Source organism: Sarcophilus harrisii, chromosome 1 (assembly GCF_902635505.1).
Source record: "Sarcophilus harrisii chromosome 1, mSarHar1.11, whole genome shotgun sequence".
Classification (NCBI taxonomy): Eukaryota; Metazoa; Chordata; class Mammalia; order Dasyuromorphia; family Dasyuridae; genus Sarcophilus; species Sarcophilus harrisii.
In genome coordinates, this window is record NC_045426.1 from 514,238,270 (window position 1) to 514,261,815 (window position 23,546).

The 23,546-nt window shown below is 34.2% G+C and overlaps 1 long non-coding RNA gene across 1 annotated transcript; it reads right to left on the reverse strand.

Annotated features, from left to right (window-relative positions):
- Window positions 1–13,438: 13,438 nt before the first annotated feature.
- On the reverse strand, window positions 13,439–22,713 carry LOC116420618. Its single transcript, XR_004230989.1, has 3 exons — window positions 17,463–22,713; window positions 15,627–15,705; window positions 13,439–13,467 (listed from the first exon to the last, which is right to left on the reverse strand). It is a non-coding gene; the product is annotated as an uncharacterized LOC116420618 (long non-coding RNA).
- Window positions 22,714–23,546: the final 833 nt, after the last annotated feature.

Below are 23,546 nucleotides of genomic sequence, written 5' to 3' on the forward strand. Positions count from 1 at the left end.
CATTTCTTATAAAACTATAGTATTCCATTACTTTCATATACCATAACTGCTTTAGTCATTGCCATTCCAGAATTGATGGAAACTCACTCAATTTCCAATTCCTTACCACCACAAAAAGATCTATTACAAACATGTATTTGTGTCATGTGTATCTAATCTATTCCACTGATCTATTACTCTTTTTCTTGGCAAGTAATAAATGGTTTTGATGAGTGATGTATTATAACATAGTTGTAGATCTTATATGGCTAGGCCATCATCCTTTGATTTTTTTTTGCATTAATTACCTTGATATTTTTTATTGTTCTTCCATATGAATTGTTATTTTTTTCTAGCTGCATAAACTAAATAATTCACACTTTTAGTTGTTTGGCACTGAATAAATAAACTAATTTTTGTGGAGTTGTCATTTCTTTATGTTAGTTCTATCTACCTATCTACAATTGATATTTTTTCTATTGTTTAGATTTGATTTTGTGCAAAAACTGTTTCATAGTTCTGTTCTTGTAATTCCCAGATTTGTCTTGGCAGATATCCTCCCAAATATGTTATATTGCTACCTGACATTTTAAAATAATTTCTCTTTCTATCTCTTACTACTGGGCTTTGTTGGTAATACATAGAAATGCCACTGATTTATATGGGCTTATTATATATCCTGCAACTTTGTTAATTGTTTCCAGTATATTTTCAGTTTATTCTCTAGAATCCTCTAAGTATACCATCATATCATCTGCAAAGAATGATAGTTGTGTTTCCTCATTGCCTACTCTAATTTCTCCAATTTTTGTTTTCTTCTTTTATAGTAAAACTAACATTTCTGGTGTAGTATTGAATGCTATTGGTAATAATATACCCTTCATGATGTATGATGGTGTGTGTACATGTATACATGTATGTATATGTGTGTGGTTTTGGATATGTGTATGTTTTCAGATATATGTATGTATATATGTATATATGCATATATACACATATATATATATATATATAAATGTATGTGCATATTTTCCTATTTACTCCATTCCAAATATGACTAGATTTTTAGAACTACAAACCCTTTCCTCTCCTCTAAGCCCTCTGTCAGTTTTTTTGCACCTCATTTACATAGCACAATTATTATTTTTACTATTTCTAGACAATTGTGTTTTTGAATTCAACTCCGTCCCAATCTTTCTTTTGAATTACTCAATTACAAATGTAAATCTTAAATATATGATTTACATTTCCATGTGAAAAAACATAAATAATCAGCCCTTGTTGTGCACCTTGAAATTGATCTTTTATGTTGGCTATTATATATTGAATTTTCTATTGAGTTCACATTTGATTGAGACAAAGCCCTGGAAATCTGTGAGTTAGTTGAATATACTTTTTTTCATTCAATATTATAATTAGTTTTGCTGCATATGATATTTTTCAACAAAAGTGTAGCTTGATGGAGTGTTGATATATAAAATTCCAGGACCTGCAGTCCTTTATTGTAGCTGCTGATAAATCATTTATTTTAATTGTATCTCTAGCATACTCAAATTGATTTTGTCTGTTTATTGTAGAATATTCTCTTTGAGGAGCACAGCCAAGATGGCAGAGAAGGCACACATGACTTTCTGAGCTTCACTCATATCCTCATTATTAATTATTAAAATCAGCCTCAAAAATAGTGCTTGACTGGTAAAATTCATGAAGATTGGATGGAAGTACAACAATTTACCAGCCCAAGATAATCTGGAAGATCACCAAAAAAGGTTTTCCTGAGCAGGCGGGAGTAGAGCAGCACAAGTTGGGATAGAACAAGAGGCTAGTGTCTGAAGCAGACAGGGGCAGAGGTGATCTATGGAAAATTTACAGAGAGGACTCTACCATAGATTGAGCTATTCTGCTTTGGTTGCAAAGCAGTAGACCAGCAGAGAAATTAAAGCCAAAGGTGAGGGTACTCTAAAAAACTCAAAACCTAACAGGATCTGGCCATACCCATCCAAAACTGGAAGTGAATGAACTAGAACAGGCCACAACACAGCTGTGCAGTATTCTGCAGCAGGGAATTTTGCAGTAGTCACAAATCTGTATAGCAGAAGGGCACATCCCGGAGCAGCCTCTAATATGCACAGTGCAGGGCTCAGCTGGGGGCAATAGAGTTTCCTCAGTACAACTGTGCTCCCCAGGCAGAGACACTTCCAGTGATATCAGGGGTAAGGCAACTGCTAATACCCAAAGAGGGCATTTGGGGTAAAGGGCAGTGACACTTTTGCTGCTTAGCCTCTAGCCCCAAGGCAGTTGCTAATCATCACAGTAGGGCTCCTCACAGGGCACTTCTGCAGTTCAGCCTGTGGGACCCAGGTGTGAGTCACTTCCAGTGTGGAGCTTTTCTCAGAGAACCCCTGCATCTCGGCTGCTCTTTGCAGCCCGTTGGCCAGATAACTATTGTCAATATAGCTATCCCTGCTCTGTAGAGGAAGCTGGTAACCTCCTTGCCCTGAAGGCAGACCCTGCAGGCTTTAAAAACATGAGTAAAAAAATCAAAAGATCAACTGATAGCTTCTATACAGAAAGAGAGCAGGTTTTCAACCCCGAGGAGACTATTAGCAAACAGTCTCCAGAAAATACCCTAAAGGGGAATGTAACCCGGTCCCCATCACACAAGGCTCTCCTAGAATAAACTATAAAAAATCTAAATAGAGCTAGAAGAAAAATAGGGAAAGGAAAGAGAAGCTATGCAAGAGAGTAACAACTTCCTGAAATGTGAATTGGAAAAGGTAAAGAACTACCAGGAAAGTAAGATTTGTGAACTGGTAAAGACAAAGAACTCCCAAAAAAGAAAAATAAATGAATTATAAAAACAAAAAAAAACAGTCAAACAAAAAAAAAAAAAAAAAAAAAAAGAAAAATTAGAAAAATGTTAAATATTTACTTGGAAAAACAGCAGATATAGAAAATAGATCTAGGGGAGATAATCTGAGGATTATTGGACTTCCCAAAAATTATGATAAAAAAAAACCTAGATAATATTTTACAGGTAATCATCAAAGAGAACTGCCCAGATATAATAGAATCAGCAGGTAAAATAGGCATTGAAAGAATTCATCAAAGACCTTCAGAAAAAGACCCTAAAGTAAAAACCCCAAGTAATATTGTGGCTAAATTTCAGAACTATCAGACTAAAGAAAAAAATATTACAAGCAGCCAGAAAAAAATAATTCAAATGCCGAGGTGCCACAATAATGATCACTCAAGATCTAGCTGCTTCCACGTTAAAAGATTGAAGAGCCTGGGGATTCAGCCAAGAATAAACTACCCAGCTAAGCGGAGCATTTTCTTCCATGGAAGAAGATGGACATTTAAAGAAACAGATGAATTCCATTTGTTTCTAAGGAAAAAACTAGAACTAAACAAAAAATCTGATCTCCAACCAAGATTCAAGATAAGCAGGAAAAGGTAAAAAGAAATCTTTAGATCTGTATTTCTTTTGTGGATATACATAAAGAGTACATGAATAATTTGATTTTACTAATATAACATAAAAAGGGAAATAAAAATAGAAAGGGGATAATGTCAGAAAAAGGGAAAAGGGGAGATAAAAAGAGAGAAACTACACCCCACAAAGAAGCAAAAGAAACCTATAATATCTGAGGGAATTTAGAGAGGAGGAGGAACATTGTATGAACTTTACTCTCATCAGAGTTGGCTCAAAGACAAAACAATTGAAGTATTTGTTTTTACAAAGAAACTTCTCAGCTCATTAAAAAGTGGGAGAGGAAAAGAGTAATAAGGGAAGGGTAGAAGAAAGGGGAAGAAATTCAAAGGGGGTGGGAGGGATCCTAAAGATCTGCATGACTCAAGTGGGGCCCATAATAGTGGGACAGGGGATAAAGAGGGACAAGAAAAAGAAAAGCAAAATCTGGGGATAATAAGATGGCAGGAAATACAGAATTAGTAATTTTAACCATAAATATGAATGGCATCAAATCTTGCATAAAACAGAGGCAGATAGCATATTGGATCAAAAGTCAGAACCCCATAATATGTTGTATACAGGAAATATATTTAAAGCAGGGAGATACATACAGAGTAAATGTAATAGGCTGGAGCAGAATTTATTATGATTCAGGTAAAGGCAAAAAAGCAGGGGTAACCATGCTTATCTAGGGATCAAGCAAAAGCAAAAATGGAAGTAATTAAAAGAAATAAGGAAAAAACTATATCTTGCTAAAGGATAGCATAGACAATGAAGCAATATCAAATGAAAGTGGCCTAGCTGTACCATATCTAAAATTATATTTTAAAGCAGCAGTTACCAAAACCATTTGGTATTGGCTAAGAAAAAGACTAGTTGATCAGTGGAATAAGTTATGTTCAAAGGACAAAACAGTCAATAACTTTAACAATCTAGTGTTTGACAAACCCAAAGACCCCAGCTTTTGGGATAAGAACACACTGTTCGACAAAAACTGCTGGGAAAATTGGAAAGTAGTATGGCAGAAACGAGGCATTGATCCATACTTAACAGTGTACAACAAGATAAAGTCAAAATGGGTTCATGACCTAGGCATAAAAAATGAGATTACAAATAAATTAGAACATAGGATAGTTTACCTCTCAGACCTGTGGAAGAGGAAGGAATTTATGACCAGAAGAAATTGAGAGCATTATTGATCACAAAATAGAAAATTTTGATTATAATCAAATTGAAATTTTTTTTGTACAAACAAAAGTCATGCAGACAAGATTAGAAGGAAAGCAATAAACTGGGAACATTTTTATAGTCAAAGGTTCTGATAAGGCCTCATTTCCAAAATATATAGAGAATTGACTCTAATTTATAAGAAATCAAGCCATTCTCCAATTGATAAATAGTCAAAGGATATGAACAGACAATTCTCAGACGAAGGAATTGAAACTACTTCTAGCCATATGAAAAGATGCTCTAAGTCATTATTAATCAGAGAAATGCAAATTAAGACAACTCTGAGATATGACGGCACACCTTTCAGACTGGCTAGGATGACAAGAAAAGATAGTGACAAATGTTTGTGGAGATGTGGGAAAATTGGACACTGATGCATTGTTGGTGGAATTTTGAATAAATCCAGCCATTCTGGAGAGTGATATGGAACTATGCTCAAAAATTTATCAAACTGTGCATACACTTTGATCCAGCTAAAGAAGGGAAAGAGACATGAATGTGCAAGAATGTTTGTGGCAGCCTTCTTTGTAGTGGCCAGAAACTGGAAACAGAGTGGATGCCCATCAATTGGAGAATGGCTGAATAAATTATGGTATATAAATATTAAGGAATATTATTGTTGTGTAAGAAATGACCAGCAAAATGATTTCAGAAAGGCCTGAAGAGACTTGCATAGACTGATGCTGAGTGAAATGAGGACCAGGAGATCATTTATATACCTCAACAACAATACTATATGATGATCAATTCTGATGGACATGGCCCTCTTCAACAATGTAATGAACCAAATCAATTCTAACAGAGCAATAATGAATTGAATCAGCTACACCCAGAGAAGGAACTCTGGGAGATGACTATGAACCACTACATAGAATTCCCAGTCCCTCTATTTTTGTCTGTCTGCATGTTTTTATTTCCTTCACAAGTTAATTGTAAACTTCAAATTCCTATTCTTTTTGTACAGCAAAATAACTGTACATATTATATTTAACTTATAATTTAACATATTTTACATGTATTGGTCTGCCATTTGGGGGAGGGGAAGGAGGGGAAAATTGGAAAAAAAGGTTTTGCATTTATCAATGCTCAAAAATTACCCATGCATATATCCTGTAAATTAAAAGCTATAATAAAAAAAGAATGTTCTCTTTGATATATAATAGTCAATGTCTATTGTAATATAGTGTTTGATAAACCCCAAAATGCCAACTTCTGGGATAAGAACTCAGGATTTGAGAAAAATCGCTAGGGGAAGTAGAAAATAGTATTTCAACAACAATCAAAGCAGAAAACTAAAGATCAAGAACTGGAAGGGAATTCAGATATTATCTAGTTATATCACTCAATTTTACAGGTAATCAACTGAGGTTCAGGAAATTAAATTTCTTGTCTAAAGTTATATATATATATATATATATATATGACATAAACAAAGAAAAGAAGCCTTCATTTTTTTTTAAAGCAGACATATTAATAACTACATCATGGGATATTAGATGATACTAAACTTATCAGTATTCACTGGATTTTGTCACAAAAATAATTTGCTTTGCAATCTTTCCTTCAATAGTTTTACATGGATAGGAAATATAAAATTACTTGACAAATATAATCACAAAAATTACTCTGATATCTTAAATTTCAAACATCAAACTACTCGTAAAATAAGGAAATGATTCTGCTAGCCAAATAGTTTAAAACAAAATATCTTTTTAAAAGAGCACAATGGAATAATATACTGGAATAAATACAATAAGATGAAAATTGTGATGACTGCGATTAGCACCCAGGATATTTTAAAATCAGCCTAAGTCAGGATAAACGAAAGTCCTTGATCTTTATTCTTTGTCAAGGTGAAGGGGAATGGCGATACAAAGTGAGAGCAATCTCCACAGGAATCCAGCCAGCAGTTCTTCTGGCTCTCACACTCCACCCACCTAATCCTCTATCCAATCTCCTATACAACACATCAAACTTGCATAGAGAGTGGGCAGGGCCATTCTTTCTCTAAGCATATATTAATAGATTATTGTCCAATTGCTATTTAGGCATAAGTGCTCAGACTGGACCTCAGTGCATCTACTCAGCTTCAGCCCATTACTGAAAATAATAGAAATAAAAATCTTCATAATTTAGTTTTAAAAATAAACTGATAGCACAATAAAGATGAGATATTGTAGAGCATTGAAACTCCAAAAAGGTATGCTTGAATCAGACAGCTGAGCACTTAAGGCTAATTACCTAGTTGATGTGAGATAATGGCTCTCTTTATATATATTTAGATGAGATGGTGATTTGATGGCTCTCCTCATCATTGGTGCTTGCTACATGTTTAGTGTTGAGATAATCTTTGGCAAGGATTAGAGGTTGAGGGAAGAGAAATCAGAGTCACTTGGCAGTAGGATAAAAAGGAGAGAGGCTGGAGACTCTGGACTCCAGAATCCAGGATATATCTTTGGCTATCCATATGGCAGCTTGCCTGCCTCCTTCACTTCTCTCTCTAAAGACCAAGGATTTATCCTGACTCTGGCTGATCCAGAGGCCCTGCATGAAGCTAACCCATAATTTATATTTGGTGATCAACATGGATCAAGGACCCTAATTTCAGTGAAGAAGTCCCTGTGTCCAGGAAATAGGGTGAATATTAACATAGACAAAGAGGGAACTTTGTCAAGGGCTAACCTAGTAACTTTCTTTTTCTAGCTGGAATGGGGCAGGTATTCGGAAAAGATTCTCCCTCACAACCACCCCCACCCCCAGCCCAGGGAACTCTATAGAAAGCATACTTAGAATAATAAAGTGAGAATCAAGGTTTGCTTATAACTTGAGAACAGATTGGTGGACTCTTGGAAACATTAGAATGCACATCCCCTTGGTTCTTCAAAAAAGAAGAAATAGAAACCAGATAATTGGAAACTAGTAGATCAACTATGTGAATATAACAATGATATTGGTCCTGATTCAATTTCTAAGGACATGTTCTATATATACACAGAATAATACAGTTGGCTTTAAGGAATCCTGCAAGTTCTAGAAAAAAAAAAGTTCTAAGGAGAACAGTGAAATAAGGAAGCGTGAGGAGAAAGAGGAAGAGAAGGGAGAGGGTAATGAAAGTATTTCTGAAAGACATGAGGAGTTAAGTGAACTTAAAAGGTATGGTAATTGTTACTCTCACAGCTCAGGTTCAACTCCAGCTACCCTGAAGCAGGCTCTTGACCTCCCCATTCAACTTCACCTTCTTGGGTGGAGGAAGGAAGAGGAGTGGGAGGGGCAGTGATATTACCAGCAGCTCCACCCCTCCCTCCAGCAATTACCTCCCCCCATGACTCAAAAAGCACTATTAAAGTCAAATTGGAAGGGCATAATACAGCTGAATTGAGAATATGAATTTATCCTGTGATTGAATAGCTTAACTCTTCAGGTCAAGAAAAGAGAAGATGCACTCCTTTTATTCTAGAAATAATCAAAGATCTGAAAAAGGCTTGCACTCTTTATAGGGCTATCATCTTATGTTAAGATGTTATTACAGAATTTGACATGACATTTTAATCCCTAGAGCCTGGAAATCTATAACAGGGACATGCTTAGAACCTCGACAAAATTTGTGGCTTTCTGAATATAATGAACTCTTTAAGATACAAGCCCAACGAAATAGGAAAACTGGAGTTAATACACCAATCATCTATGACCAACTAACAGTTATAGATTCTTATGAACACTTCAGCACAGATTAATTATTCCATAACAGCATATGAGCAAATTGCTGTTGCTGCTATAAAAGCATGAGTCTATATTCCAGGTAAACAAGACAGAGGAGAAGCCTTCACAAAAATAGCACAAGGTCCAAATGAACCCTTACAAACTATTGGTGAAAATGCGGCAATAGACATTATGATAAGCCAATTTGCTAAAGAAAATGCTAATGAGGTTTGTAAAAGAATTATACTAGGACTCTGCAAGGATGCTCCTTTAGAAGAGATCATAAGAAACTGTGCCACAATGGGCACAAAAACATTTTATACCCAGGGTATGATGCAGACTTCCCAAGATCTAAACATGGGAACACAATTTCCCTTTTAGCAAGGGACTTCCAGAGAGACTCATCAATGCTTTCAATGTGGTAAAGTAGGGCATTTGAAAGCTCAGTGTTGGCATAGAGACAGAGTGAGAAAACAGGGTTGGAGAACAAGACTCAAAACCCCATGTCCAAAATGCAACAGAGGCTTCCATTAGGCATCAGAATGTAGATTGATTCAGGGAAATGGGATGAGGGGCCCAAAACAAAAAATACTTGGGGCATGATGGCAGCCGATGCTACATTCAGAGAGTCTTTAGAAGTTCAGTATTCAGATATGACCAGTCAATCAAGAAGCAATCTGATGGGAGAAAGGGATTACATACTCAATCAGCCAGGAAGAAACCTAATGGGAGAAAGGGATTACAGTTGGGGAGAATAGAGTTGTATGCATCTGGGACTACTGAGATAGCCCCTGGAGAGATGAAATCTATTCCTCACCAGCTTATGGATCCCTTGCCTCTAGGCACAGTGGGCTTGACCTTTTCACCTCCTGGGAGTACTTACAAAATGGTCTTCATCCATATACTGATGTGAGAAACTGGGGAATGTGTAGATAATGTCCCAGTCACTAATACAGAAAGACAATGTTTGATTTATCAGCCAGGAGAAGTAGTAGCATCAGGTTTACTGAAACAGACTCCTAATAGGCAAGCTGGTGATAGTTGCCCAGATTCTGACTCCAAGCAACAGAATACAGGAATATTCTTGACTGCAGCAGTTACAGTTGACCATCCTATGCTCAGTATCTATATAAATGGCATACCATTAGAAGAATTGGTAGACATAGGTGCAGATTGTACAATCATTAGAGGTACCAACTGTCCTTGTCACTCACCAAAGATTAAGGCTGATATGTCTTATATGTCTGCTGTAGGAGGATCAATAGCAGCTGAAGTTAGTGCTACACTTTTGAGAATCACAGTTGAAGGTGAAATAGGAGTTTTTACTCCTTTAATATTTGAAAAAAAAAAAAAAAACATCAATCTGTCGGGAAGAGGCATATTACAACAGTTAGGATTACAAATGAGTATTTCATTTTTTTTTAGGCAGGGCTGCTGTTGAAGTCCTGTCACCACTCTCAACTGTTCCTATTGAATGGAAAACTGATACACCAGTATAGATAGAACAGTGACCCTTAGCTAGTGATAAAATTCAGGCCTTATTAGGTATAGTACAGGAGCAACTTGACCAAGGATACTTATAACTTTCTCTAAGTCCCTGGAATTCTCCTGTATTTGTTGTAAGAAAGAAATCTGGAAAATGGAGGATGTTGACTGATTTAAGAAAAGTAAATGAACACATGGAAACTATGGGAACTCTTCAAGCTGGAATTCCATCTCCTACTCAATTGCCTGGAGTATTACCTCTTTGGGTTATAGAAAATAAGGATTATTTCTATTCTATCCCTCTAGATAAGGATATGAAAACATTTGCCTTTTCAGTGCCCAGCATTAACTTATTTGAGCCTTATAAAATATAGGAATGGACAATTTTGCCCCAGGGAATGAAAAATAGCCCTACTATGTGTCAAATATATGTTACTGCTGCTCTTACTCCAGTAAGAAAAGCATTTCCAAAAGTAATGATATAATGATATTACATTACATGGAGATATCTTGGCTTGTGTACCTGAAGAGCAAATGTTAGAAACATATTTACAAAAGACCATAGAAATGCTAAGGAACTACAAATTGCATATTGCTCCAGAAAAAAAAAAAAATGAAAAGACATGCTCCTTTTCAATATTTAGGATATGAAGTATGCCCTAAGGTACCTACAGTACAAAAACTTTCCTTAAGAACAGAGAAGTTGAACAACTTAAATGATTTTCAGAAATTGATAGGAGATATTTGATGGATGTTTTCAGTGTTAGGCTTGACTACTTATCAATTGCAACCATTATATGACATTTTAAGGGGAGAAATTGCTTTAAACTCACCATGCCAGCTTATAGCAGAAGCTCAAGAGGCTTTCAGAGAAGTTCAACTGGCTTTATCCAATGTGGTTGAAAGAGTGACTCAAAAATCCTTGGAAACATCAGTTTTTGCTACAAAAGAAGCACACATAGCAGTCCTTCATCAAGGAGACAGTGTGATAGAGTGTGTGAACCTCCCATCACAACCAGAACAAAACCTTACTCCTTACCCAGTGCTTGTGGCTAGAATTTTATTAAAGTTCATTAAGAGAGGAGTGCAGTTATCTGGGATAAGACCTGACAAGATATATACCTTTTATACTAATACACAAATTAATGTATGCTGTGAAACCATCCCAGAGTGCCAAATTTAATGCCCACGGCTCCAAATTTTACATATAGGTCTCCATTAACAATAACCCAACTATTACATAATTGTGAGGCATTCTTGAAGAAAAGATTCCTAAAGTTCCTCTTAAAGGACCAACTATCTTTACAGATACATCCAAACAGAACATTTGTGCTGTATACTCTCATGAGTTAACCATAAAGAGAGTAGTCCGAACTCCTTTTCAGTCTGCTCAGCAGAATGAATTGTATGCAGTCATTCTAGCTCTTACTTATATCCAGGAGATATAAATACAATATCTGATTCAGTTTATTCAATAGGTGTGGTACAAAGAATTGCCACAGCCAAAATAAAATTTGTAGCTTCTAATACATATATCAGCTCTTTAAGGAACTTCAAGAGCAAGTGAAAAAGCATCCAGGTAAGATTTATATCTTGCATGTCCACTCACATCATGGACTTCCAGGTCCTATTTTTGATGGTAATTCAAAGGCATATAGCCTTCTAACCCTGTTAGCCAATACTCCTTTATATAAGGCAGCCCAAGAATCTCATTCTAAATATCATCAGACTGCTGGAGCTTTACATTTGCAATTTGAGATAACAAAAGAGGAAGCTAGGAGCATAGTAAAAGCCTGTACAGCTTGCTTTCCTTTGCACACTCTTACGCTCCTTCCAGGGAAGAACCCTCATGGTTTGAAACCCAATGAAATTTGGCAGTCAATGTGACCCATCATAAATCTTTTGGTCACCTGTCTTTTATCCACATTGTAGTAGACACCTTTTCAGGATTCACTTTTGCAATACCAGCAGCAAAAGAGACAGCCCGAGTGGTCACTGAGTTCCTTATACAAGTATTTGCAATTATGGGCGTGCCACAAGCAATAATAACAGATAATGGACCTCCATATATTTCTAAATATTTTGCACACTTTTGTGCACAGTATAAGATTTTATACACCACTGACACACTCTTTATTCCTCAAGGACAGGCAATAGTAGAGAAGAGAAACAGAGACATTAAGATGTTCCTCCAAAAATAAAAGAAAGGGGGTGCCACAGGTAACCCTAGAGAACTTCTAAATCTAGCTCTTTATATATTAACTTCTTGATTTTTAATAAATATGCACTGGCTCTAGCAGATAGGTTTTATAACCCACTGGAAGGGCAATGTCCAGTGAGAGCAGCTCCATATTACCAGGTAATGTGGAGAGATCCAGAAAGTGGTTGATGGAAGGGGCCAGATAGGTTAACTGCTTGGGGGAGAGGGTTTGCTTGTATCTCTACAGATGAAGAAGGAATCAGATGGGGGCCAAGGAGCCGTATTTGCCTTGTCCATTGGAGAAAGAGGGTGAAGACCCTTGAAATGAAGGAGAAGACCCAAGAAACATCAGATGCTTCCATCGCTGATTGTGCCCACCACTGAAAGAGCATGGCAGATATGGCAATTGATTCATGGACATCAAAAATTGTTAATGAAACTGATGCAGGACTTCAAAACCCTCAGGAATCATTGGAATACCTGAGACATGAAAAGATTATTGTAGGATTTGAAAGCCCGCAGGAATCACTGGATTCCCTGAGATATAAGATTTTTTTTAATAGCTTTTTATTTACAAGTTATATGCATGGGTAATTTTACAGCATTGACAATTGCCAAACCTTTTGTTCCGATTTTTCCCCTCCTTCCCTCCACCCCCTCCCCTAGATGTCAGGATAACCAGTAGATTATAATAAGATTGTTGCAAGTCTTCACAACCCTGAGGAATCATTGGATTCCTTTAGACATGATAAGATTGTTGTAAGAGTTGAAAACCCTCAGAAATCATTGGATTCCCTGAGACATGATGAGACTGTTGCAGGACTTCAAAATCTTCAGGAATCACTGAGCTCCCTAACACATAATAAGACTGTTTCATGACTTCAAAAACTTGTAGGGATCAATGGATTCCCTGACACATAAAGTAATGGGCAATAGATTGGTTTTGGACTATCTCTTGGCTGCTGAAGGAGGCATATGTGTGACTGTTTACATACCCTCCTTCTAGGGCTTTTGGAAATCTTTTACAATGCCATGTTGATTCATATTGTTTGTTATATCACTATTTACATGTACAATTCATGTTTGTTATTTGAGCTTGTGCTAGCTGGAGAGAGAGTCATCACTGCTAGCATGTGCTTTATTGCCATGTGCCCATGCTGATGGGTTTGTGTATACCTGTTTCTAATAAGACCCTTCAACCCAGAAATACACTAACAATATCTGATTTGACTCCTTACTTCCCTTTGGTGCTTTTCATCTCTCTTCCTGAGAAGTCAGGGGGAGTGTGATCACCTCCTTTTTGATGTGTTCATCCCTTTTTCTGAGAAGTTAGGGAGGGCTTGATCAGCTGTCTTTTGGGGTTCTCACCTCCTTGAGAAGTCAGGGAGGGCATGACCATCTGTGTTTTAAAACAAAAGAAAGCAGGAAATTTAGAGGAGTGAAACTCTAAAAAGGTATGCTTGAATTAGACAACCAAGCACTTAAGGCTAATTACTTATTTGATGTGAGATAATGGCTGTATATACATATTTAGATGAGATGGTGATGTGATGACTCTCCTCACCATTGGTGTTTGCTGAATGGTTGGTGTTGAGATAATCTTAGGCAAGGATTGGAAGGCTGGGAGAGGGAAGACAGAGTCATTTGGCAGCAGGATGAGGAGGAGAGAGGCTGAATACTCCTAGCTTCAGAATTCAGGATACATCTTTGGCAAGCCGCATGGCAGCTTGCCTGCCTCCTTGACTTCTCTCCCTAAACACCAAGGACTTAGATTTATCCTGACTCTGGCTGATTCTGAGGCCCTCCATGGAGCTATCCTGTACTTTATAAGATATAACTAAAAAGAGTTCAAAAAAATAACTGGAAATTTTGGTGGAATGGAACCTGAAGTATAGTAAAGAATAATTCTTTTGTTATCTTTCCTTGTCATAAAACATGTGCCACATTTTAAGAATCTCAAGGAATATTTGGAAGTTGAAAGACTTCAAGTTCTTATGATCAGAATATTAGTGGAAAGTAATCAGAGACTTCAGAAGAGTGAGGGTGGACATAATGGCAATACAGTACCTGGTGTATAGTAAGCAATAAATGCTTTTGAAATATTTGAAGGAATGTTCTGTGCAAAAGGGATTGGGTCTTGTATTTTTGGCACTAGTGAGATAAAAATTGCTTAACTGGAATTTGAGAAGAGTCAAGTTTTAAATTTGATAGTCAAAATTTCTTAGCAATTGAAACTACTCAATGAGCTTGCCTTGAGGTTCCTCCTTATTGGTGGTCTAAATGAATCCTTGCTGAGTGTGTTTTAGAAGGCATTGTGGTTGAAGTACAGATCATACAGAATAGCCATTGGGGACCCAGCCAATGCTGATTATGGGATTCTATATATATCATTAGTGTGGAGGATATTATATATAAAGTCTGATGTAAGAAATTTATTAGGTAGTGAGGGCCCCTCTGTAGTCTCAATTTTCCCTTCATAGTGAGCTAAATTGTTTTAAGTTCCAAATCATTATACAGTTTCTCCAGTAGTATGAATCATCATCAAATTAAACATATATTTAAAAAAATGTCTTAAACCTAACCATATGTCCTAAAAGGCATAATATTTTAAGAAAAGATGTTTCACATAACATTTCTTTTTTTCATTTTTCTGATTTATGCTGGTAGATATAAAGTGCCACTGTGATCTTGGGCATATAGAGAACATGAATAATGGCAAATTTTTAAAAATGACATGTGGGTCTATAATTTAACCAAGTTAATAAAGCTATTCTTATAAAGGTATATCAACTTCTATTCATGAATCACTATAAAACCTTTTTTCTTAATAAAGCCCCACTTCTAGAAATTTGAGAGAAAAACAAAACTGAGGACAGGTGTTTTCAACTATTTTAATGAATATCCCTTTATATAATGTTTTATTCTTTTCTAATCTCTCATCATTAAAAATACAAGAAATCCTTGAAATAATTGAATACTTTATTATGTTGACTACACTTTATCAAAGCTTCAAATTCTTTTCCTTTGTCTGGATGATAGATGATATTCCTTGGTCAGAAAAAAAATAACATGAAATACAAACTTTGAAAATAAATATAAGTATTCCATCAATGAAATAATAAAACTGAAAAGTATCATACACTGTATCATGCCAGATGGTTCCCCTAATACCAGCTTTTTTCCAAACGTCTAAGGGAACTTCTCTATTCATCTATCTATTACATTGTGCATTGCCACTTGTTTGACAGCAAAGCAACAAGTTTAATGTTACTGACAAATATATCTCAAAGCAAGCTGAGGACATGAAGGAATTTAAGGACACTCTTAAGAACAATATAAAATAATACAATTCTCCACACATATTTTAAAAAGAAAACTCATCTCAAACATTGAGTTGCTCTGTGACCTTAAGCAAGTCTAACCTCTTACTCTCCATTTCATTTTCTTTAAAATGTGGAAAATTATATTCCCACTTCCTACCTCTTAGGTAGGTAGGAAATTGTTTTTGCATACTATAACACACTATGTAAATGTCAGCTATTAAATTATTATTTTTACCTTATTCTAAATTGGATAGGATTGGATAGGACCAAGACAGATGATTTGGATGAGACTGTAGGGTATATGCTTAAAGTACCTTCAGATGGAATAAAAGGACAGTTAACAAAATGAATAATAGTTAAGATCCAAAAGAGATGTTAAACTAAATCATTGATCAATTATATTTAGTAAAATTTCACAATGTTAAAAACAACTCACCAAGTACAAATCACAGAATTTGAAGGTTAGAATGTACCTACATAATCATTCAATTCAATACATAACTGATTAAGGATCCCTTTTAAAACTTAGCAGTAAGTGGCCATCTGGCCTTTGAAACCTTTCAATAGGATTAAAGGCACTACCTCTGGATACAGCCCACTTCATTCTTGCACAACTTTAAAGATTATACATTTTTATTTGTTTTAATCTTAATCTTAAATCTTGCCTCTTTGCAACTTCCACTTGTTGATATTTATATGGAAGAACTCCTCCCTGTGTACTAAAGCAGAAAAAGTATCTCTTCCAAGTCATAGCTTGTGAAATTAAGCATATTTGGCTCTTTTCTAGATTCTCAGGGAACATGACCTTAAGAATTCTTACTGTATTGTCTGACTCATAATGTTCTTCATCTTTTCAATATCTTTTCCTAAATAGAACACAGATACTTTTGATGTAGTCTGACCTTGGCTGTGTACTCCAACTTACACAGTTTGATTAAATAAAAATAAAAATTCATATTTATGATATGACTCTTGATAATTAGAGAGCAATTTATGACAAAAAGACCAGAAGTGCTGTGGACTTCTCAGTGTAAGACAACAGTTCAATATTCAATTAAAAACGAAAAGCAATCTTAGACTATAACCAAGAAGCAGAATGCCCCAAAATATTGAAAACAAAAACCTTAAGTAATTTTCTTTGGCCAGAATAGAAAAGTGCATATTAGGCACTTAATAAGCATTTAATGCCCAGAAGATTGTGAACAGAATGCTCAAGAACCTGAAAAACAAAATGAAACAAACAAAAACCAGGATACTTAGGGACCATGTGAAGCAAGTTTGAAAGAATTGAGATTTTTTAACATTAGGAAAAATAACTTATGAGTTAATATGAGCTATTTTCAAATAAAGTAACCATGTAGAAAAATCACACTTGTTTTACTTTTCAACCACAAGTAATAACTAGCAGTGTGGAATGACAATGGGAGAGAAGCAGATTTTGGTTCAATGTAAAAAAAAAATAATGTTTGCCTCAGGAAGCAAATGGATAACCTTTATTAGAAATCTTAAAGCATAGACTGGATGAGCATGGAGATGATATGGAGGGGAATCCCGGTTATTTACAGATTGGACTAACCATACTTTTGCAGTCTACGAACCCATGATTCCTTTTTCCAACCATATTTTGAATGGATAACAGATAATTAAAACAAAGTTCCTTCCACTGTGGTATTTCTTTTCAATATTTTGACCCTAGTCAGTTCTTACCATTCCATGAATGTATGATTTATTTTTTCCTAGAAAATCATGTGATTTTTTCTTTAGTTGATGAAAATTATTCTGAGAAGCATAATTCAAGGAAACTATATAATGAAATAAAAACTAAAGTAAAATGTTCATAAAATATAGTTTTGATTTATGTGCAATATTAAAGTTTTAAATAGGATATTTTTAGTATGGAAGAAGTAGCATTAGTGGGTAATTATGGTAAAGAGAAAAATTGCTTATTAAAACAACAAAATCAATGGACAGAAATATATTATGTTCATTGGCATTTCTCCTTAATCATATTATCTGCTTTCCAAAAGAATTAATAAATCAATAAGCATATATGAAGCAAAATGCTACATACCAAGTATTGTGCTAATACCTGAAGAGACAAAAAAGGTAAAAATGATATTTCCTAATTTATGCACATTACTCCTGTTGTCAAACAACATAACTAAATAATGTTTATATAATTTAACTCAAGATGATCTTGAATATTCATTTTAGTAATTGAGTATTCAATAAATAAAGTAACCCAGAAGATTTGTTTAGGAGTCAACTGAAGAAGTGGCTATTTATATAGTATAGTTTCCTCCCAAAAAAGACTTTTCTCCCAAAAATATCCATCCTACTTTCTAACATTAACTCTATATGCCAACATGAGAAATGCATTCCATTGTATCTGAAAGATACTTCATTCCTCCAGAATGATCTAATCAATGTGAATATCCCCCAATTTAAACATTCCTCAGGTGGGATATTATTAATATTAATAAATGTCTTAGATGCAACTATGCTGAAAGAAACAGCAAAGTTCTGTGAGAGTTGCATTGGTGGTATATACTTATATCAGGAAGGCAGTATCTCACTCAACCCAGAAGGGGAAGAAAATTGAAAGGAAGTAATGGAATTGTGATAGACATAAATTTTTCTTGCTATGAATTTTACATTCTGTTAGATGTAACCATTTTAACCTAATCCAAAACAGTGGCAGATTGAGGTTATCATGTGCTTTTGTAGAATTTCAGAATAGAAAGGGATTTTAGATGTCATCTACTTCAATTTATACATTAATGAGAATCCTCTTGATATCCTGCCCAACAATTAATTCAATTAATCTAGAATATATCTTGATTATACAGTTGTGTATGCTTTTCTTTTTTGTATATTGTCTCCTTTATTAGCATAGTAAACTCATTCAGGGCAAGTATTATTTTCCCCCCTTTCTTTATATCATTAAGCAGCATGTCTGAAACATAGAAGGTAGAACTTTAATTCCCCATATAATAGTATGGAATATATTTATTAGATAAATTCATTATATGCATTGTTATTCATTATATACATTGTTATGTAGAGTATTTATAAAGCTCAGTGATGGAATATAAGCATAAACTGGTAAGTTATATCTGATGTTGAAAGGATGAGTAACTATATAATACGACAGGAGAAAATAGAGCAATAATTTGTTTTTTTTATTTTTATTATTTTGTATCCTACTACCTGATTTTTTGGAATCACATTTTGTTTTTCAAATTTTATTTTGCTTAGAATAATAATGCACTGATATTATTATAATACAATACCAACAAAATAGATAGGGGACAATGAATATTACAAAATTGTGCCAAATATCTAAAGGAAGTTTGTTGACCTCTAAAAAGTCTTGCCTTTCTTTGATGAAACAGGGTTTTCTCAGGATTCTTCTTTCTCCTTTTTGGTTATTTTTTACATGTCAGATGATTCTTCTTTCTCTTAGCTAAATAAATGAAATAGATTTTCTCTAAATTTTTTGCCTTTGGACTTAATTTTTTTTTCCCCTTTGAACTCTAATATGACAGATTTTTCTCTTTCTCCTGAATAATCTGATTTCTATATATGACTCACTCCTAGACCAATATTTATTTCTTTAATTTCTCTGTCATGTTTTAGTATCATTATTTTCTGAGTAGGGTGGTTAATAAGAATAATATAAATATAACACAACCTCCAAATTTCAAGATTTTTCCTCCCATAAGTATGTAAATCATCCATGGAAAGAATAGGCTTATTCTTAGAGTAAAATGAGAGTAAAACACATGGAGGATACATGTTTGACAAAGACAGTCATACTTTCTCTTATTATGGGGTCTGGAAACCTTTTTTCTTTTATTGAGAAGTTCTTCTTTGGCGCAATATTGTTGCAGCAATGAATGCATGTGTATACCTACATATAAACATACATGCATGAATATACATGTATACATGAATGTAAATAAATTCATGAATATCCACAATATACATGTATGCAGTGGGCACATATTTATATCCATGTACTTTTTGTTTATGTATTTATGCACATGTGTCCACATATGCATGTGTGTGTGTGTGTGTGTGTGTGTAGCTAAAGAGCATGGCTGATTCTTTTAGCTGTCTATTAAATGTATTTTCTTTGGTAACAATGGCTTCCATGCAATGTTCAAAAATCTAAGATACTTTGAAGTTGATTAATGAATTTATTCATATATATATATATATATATATATATATATGTATATTTCTACCTCACTTCTTCCTTTCCTACAATTGTTATTATCTCATTAGATTTAAAATTCATCATTTCCTTTCCACTATTTCTGCCAAAAGCAGAAATCTTGATTCCTTCTTGACCTAGTGACAATTTTGATTTTTCAAAAGAAGAACAGATGGGGGATAGTTGTTTTTGTTTAGGGTCCCAATTCTGACCAAAGTTAATGAATTGCTTGCTTGGGGAATTTTGGGGGAGAAATGAGACATCTATTTTAAAATTTATAATAGAGTACAGTTAGGCCACGGCTATTCTGACATCCACTCTGGATTTCAAATAATTTAAAGAAAATAAACTTAAGATTCCATAGTTTTAAATTCTTCAAAGACAAAGAGATATGGTAATAATGAAATTCTAAACAAAAGTTTCTATGGAACAAATGATAGAAATGGATGAAAACGACTAATACTCATAGTAACTCAGATAATAGTAATAGCTGATGAAGAAAAGGCAGGAGTATTTAGCTCTTATTTTACTTTTTTTTTTTTCAAAGAAAATATTCTTTACAATGAGTTCCCTCCATGAATTAAAATTTCCATGAATTGTACATTTAAAAAATTCTGCCATAACCAGTTCCTACCTTTTATTCTTCTTCCATCCTACACCTTAATATATACTCTCTAAATCAGTGACACTTACCTCTTTTCTGCTCCTCAAAAAAAGACATTCAATTTCTTGACTTCAAATATGTTTACCTTGCTCTTCCCCATGTTTGGGATGCTCTCATACTCATCCTTGCCTTTTGATTTCTAAGTGCTAGCTAAAATTCCATTTTCTACTGGAAACCATGCCCTTATTATTCTTTCATCTCTTGATTATAGACAGTTCATCCTATATAATTCTTGTTTATATGCAGTTGTTTGAATCTGTCTGCCCTTTTATCACTTTGGTTCATCAGTTCCTTGAGAGCTAGAACTATTTTTGGCCCTTTTAAAAAAAATTCTCAGCATTTAGTGTGGTACCTGATACATAAATTATTTAACAAATGTTTATTGACTGGCGGAGATATTTGAAACACAGTCAATAATGTTTATAAAATCACAGAGAAAAGGAAACATGAAAAACAATTTTCTGATTCTAGTTATTCTTTCCATGTCTCATGCTCCCATTTTCATATCAAGTAATACCAACTTTAATTTTTAAGGATGTTCTGAAATTTTTGCTTAATTTGCTGAATATAATTAATGTTAAGTTAGAGAAACTGAAATTTCTCGTCTTCCTTGATAATTGTCCTTCTTTGAAGTTGTGAACACAGGGTAAATTACAATTTAAAAAATTGATTTGTGAACAGTTACATTTTACATAAATTTAGGGAAAGCCAAATCTGCACCTAAGTATAAAGTGTGTCTAAGGATCCTTTACATCTATTCTTCATTACAAGAAGATAACAACTGTATATCTCTAAAACATTTTAGCCATTATAAATGCAAATATTTATTTTGACTTTCTTTACTGTGTATTCAAGAAATATGATTGACATTAGGAAATAATGACACAATATTACCATTATACTAGTCAATACATCGATGGTATAATTTGTACAAACCATAAACTCGGTGTGGGAAGGATACTTAAATTGACATTGAAGTAAAATTTAAATTGTAGGCTTCTTCACATATGCAGATGTAGTTTCATTATTTAATAGGACATTACACAACAAAGCTTTTTGATATATGAGTCCTTGGTATTTATGGGACAACTATCATGTCACAATGTTGTATAATCATGAAATCAAAATTGTTTTAGGTCTGAAAAGTTTGTTTTTTTCAGACCTTCTACTCAAAGTACTATTTTAAAATAAGACCATAAAGGAAATCTTAAAAATTTAATTCATTTATCCAGGGAAAAAATGAAAAAAAAAAAACTCATATCAGTCTTTTATAACTGAAACGAGCAAATTCCATTCTGGAAAGACTCTAGGAGTCTTTTCTAAGAATGGAGATGAAATTTGAGGTGTCTTTCAACAATAAAAAATTCTCTAAGTATCATACTGCTAGCTTCTTTACACCATAATTACATATAATTCTATATTATAGGTTCTGGATTATAATTATTTAACTTTATTCTTGTGTTCTTTTTAAGCTTTTGGGTAGTCATTAGACCTTAATGAATCATCAAAGTAATGTTTCTTGATTAATTCTATAAAATACAGTAATTTTATGACTTTGATTTGTTCAACGTACTTCTTAGATGGAAATTTTCTTAATTTTTCTAAATAAAGCTTGAAGCAGCTATATCTTTTAGACTGAATGTTATCCACTTACTTGCCATTAATCATTTCATAATTTCATTGTTTCTTCACCTGAAGTCTTTGAGAGATAATTTTAGATACCTTCAGTATTAAATGGAAGCCAAATTGTTCCACAAATTATTTTTTTGGCCAACAACAATTCTCATTATTATAATAACATTTACAATGTTTTAAAAGCTCACAAAGATCTTTACAAATATTATCTCATTTTATCTTCATAGTAATCCTAGAAAGTAAGTGCTATCATTTTCTCTATTGTATATATGAAGGAACAGAGGCTGAGACAACTTATGTGATTTGCTCACAATATTACACTGTTAATAAATGGCTAAGTCTGGATTTGAACTGTTTATCTTTCTTCCAAATGTAATATGGTAGAATAAATTTACCTGAATAGAGTTCAATAAAAATGAATATATGTCAGTTAACATATCCACTAATATTTAATGAACTAAAATATTATAAATGTTTAATCATGACTCTCTTATCCTATATTTTTAAAATTGAGTTTTTGAACATGATTTTAGACCTATATGTTACTATCTATTAACATGTTATCTTTGTTCATATTTCAATTCCACAACCAATTATTAAATATATAGAAAATATAAATTCTTGGAATAGTCATTGGGATCCAAAATGAAAACTAAACAATCCATGAACCCAGTGAAATTACCTCTTTCTAGGGAAACAGTGCTACCTATTCCTTTAAAAACTTGTAGCATGTATGCTCTTTATAGTTATCAAACGGTGCATACCCTTTGATTCGGCAGTGTTACTATTGGGCTTATATCCCAAAAAGATCATAAAGAAGGGAAAGGGATCTGTATGTTGCACGAATGTTTGTGTCAGCCCTCTTTGTAGTGGCCAGAAACTGGAAACTGAGTAGATGCCCATCAATTGGAGAATGGCTGAATAAATTGTGGTATGTGAATATTATGGAATATTATTGTTCAGTAAGAAATGACCAACAGGATGATTTCAGAAAGGCCTGGAGAGACTTACATGAACTGATGCTGAGTGAAATGAGCAGGGCCAGGAGATCGTTATATACTTCAACAACAATATTATATGATGATCAATTCTGATGGACCTGGCCAACTTCAGCAATGAGATGAACCAAATTAGTACCAATGGAGCAGTAATGAACTGAACCAGCTACAGCCAGTGAAACAACTCTGGGAGATGACTAAGAACCATTACATTGAATTCCCAATCCCTGCCTGCATTTTGGATTTCCTTTACAGGCTAATTGTACAATATTTCAGAGTCTGATTCTTTTTGTACAGCAAAATAACGGTTTGGTCATGTATACTTATTGTGTATATAATTTATATTTTAATATATTTATCATGTACTGGTCATCCTGCCATCTAGGGAAGGGGGTGGGGGGAAGGAGGGGAAAAATTTGAACAAAAGGTTTGGCAATTGTCAATGTTGTAAAATTACCCATACATATAACTTGTAAATAAAAAGCTATTAAAAAAAAAAAAAAAAACCTGTAGCATGAGCAGCAACCACACCCCAGTATAGTCATGTTGCCAGACAGGCTAAAGCAATTTTAGGGTAACTGACAGCCGTCAAACCTAGAAAATGTCTCACCCAAACATGTAAAGACAAACTTTCTCTGG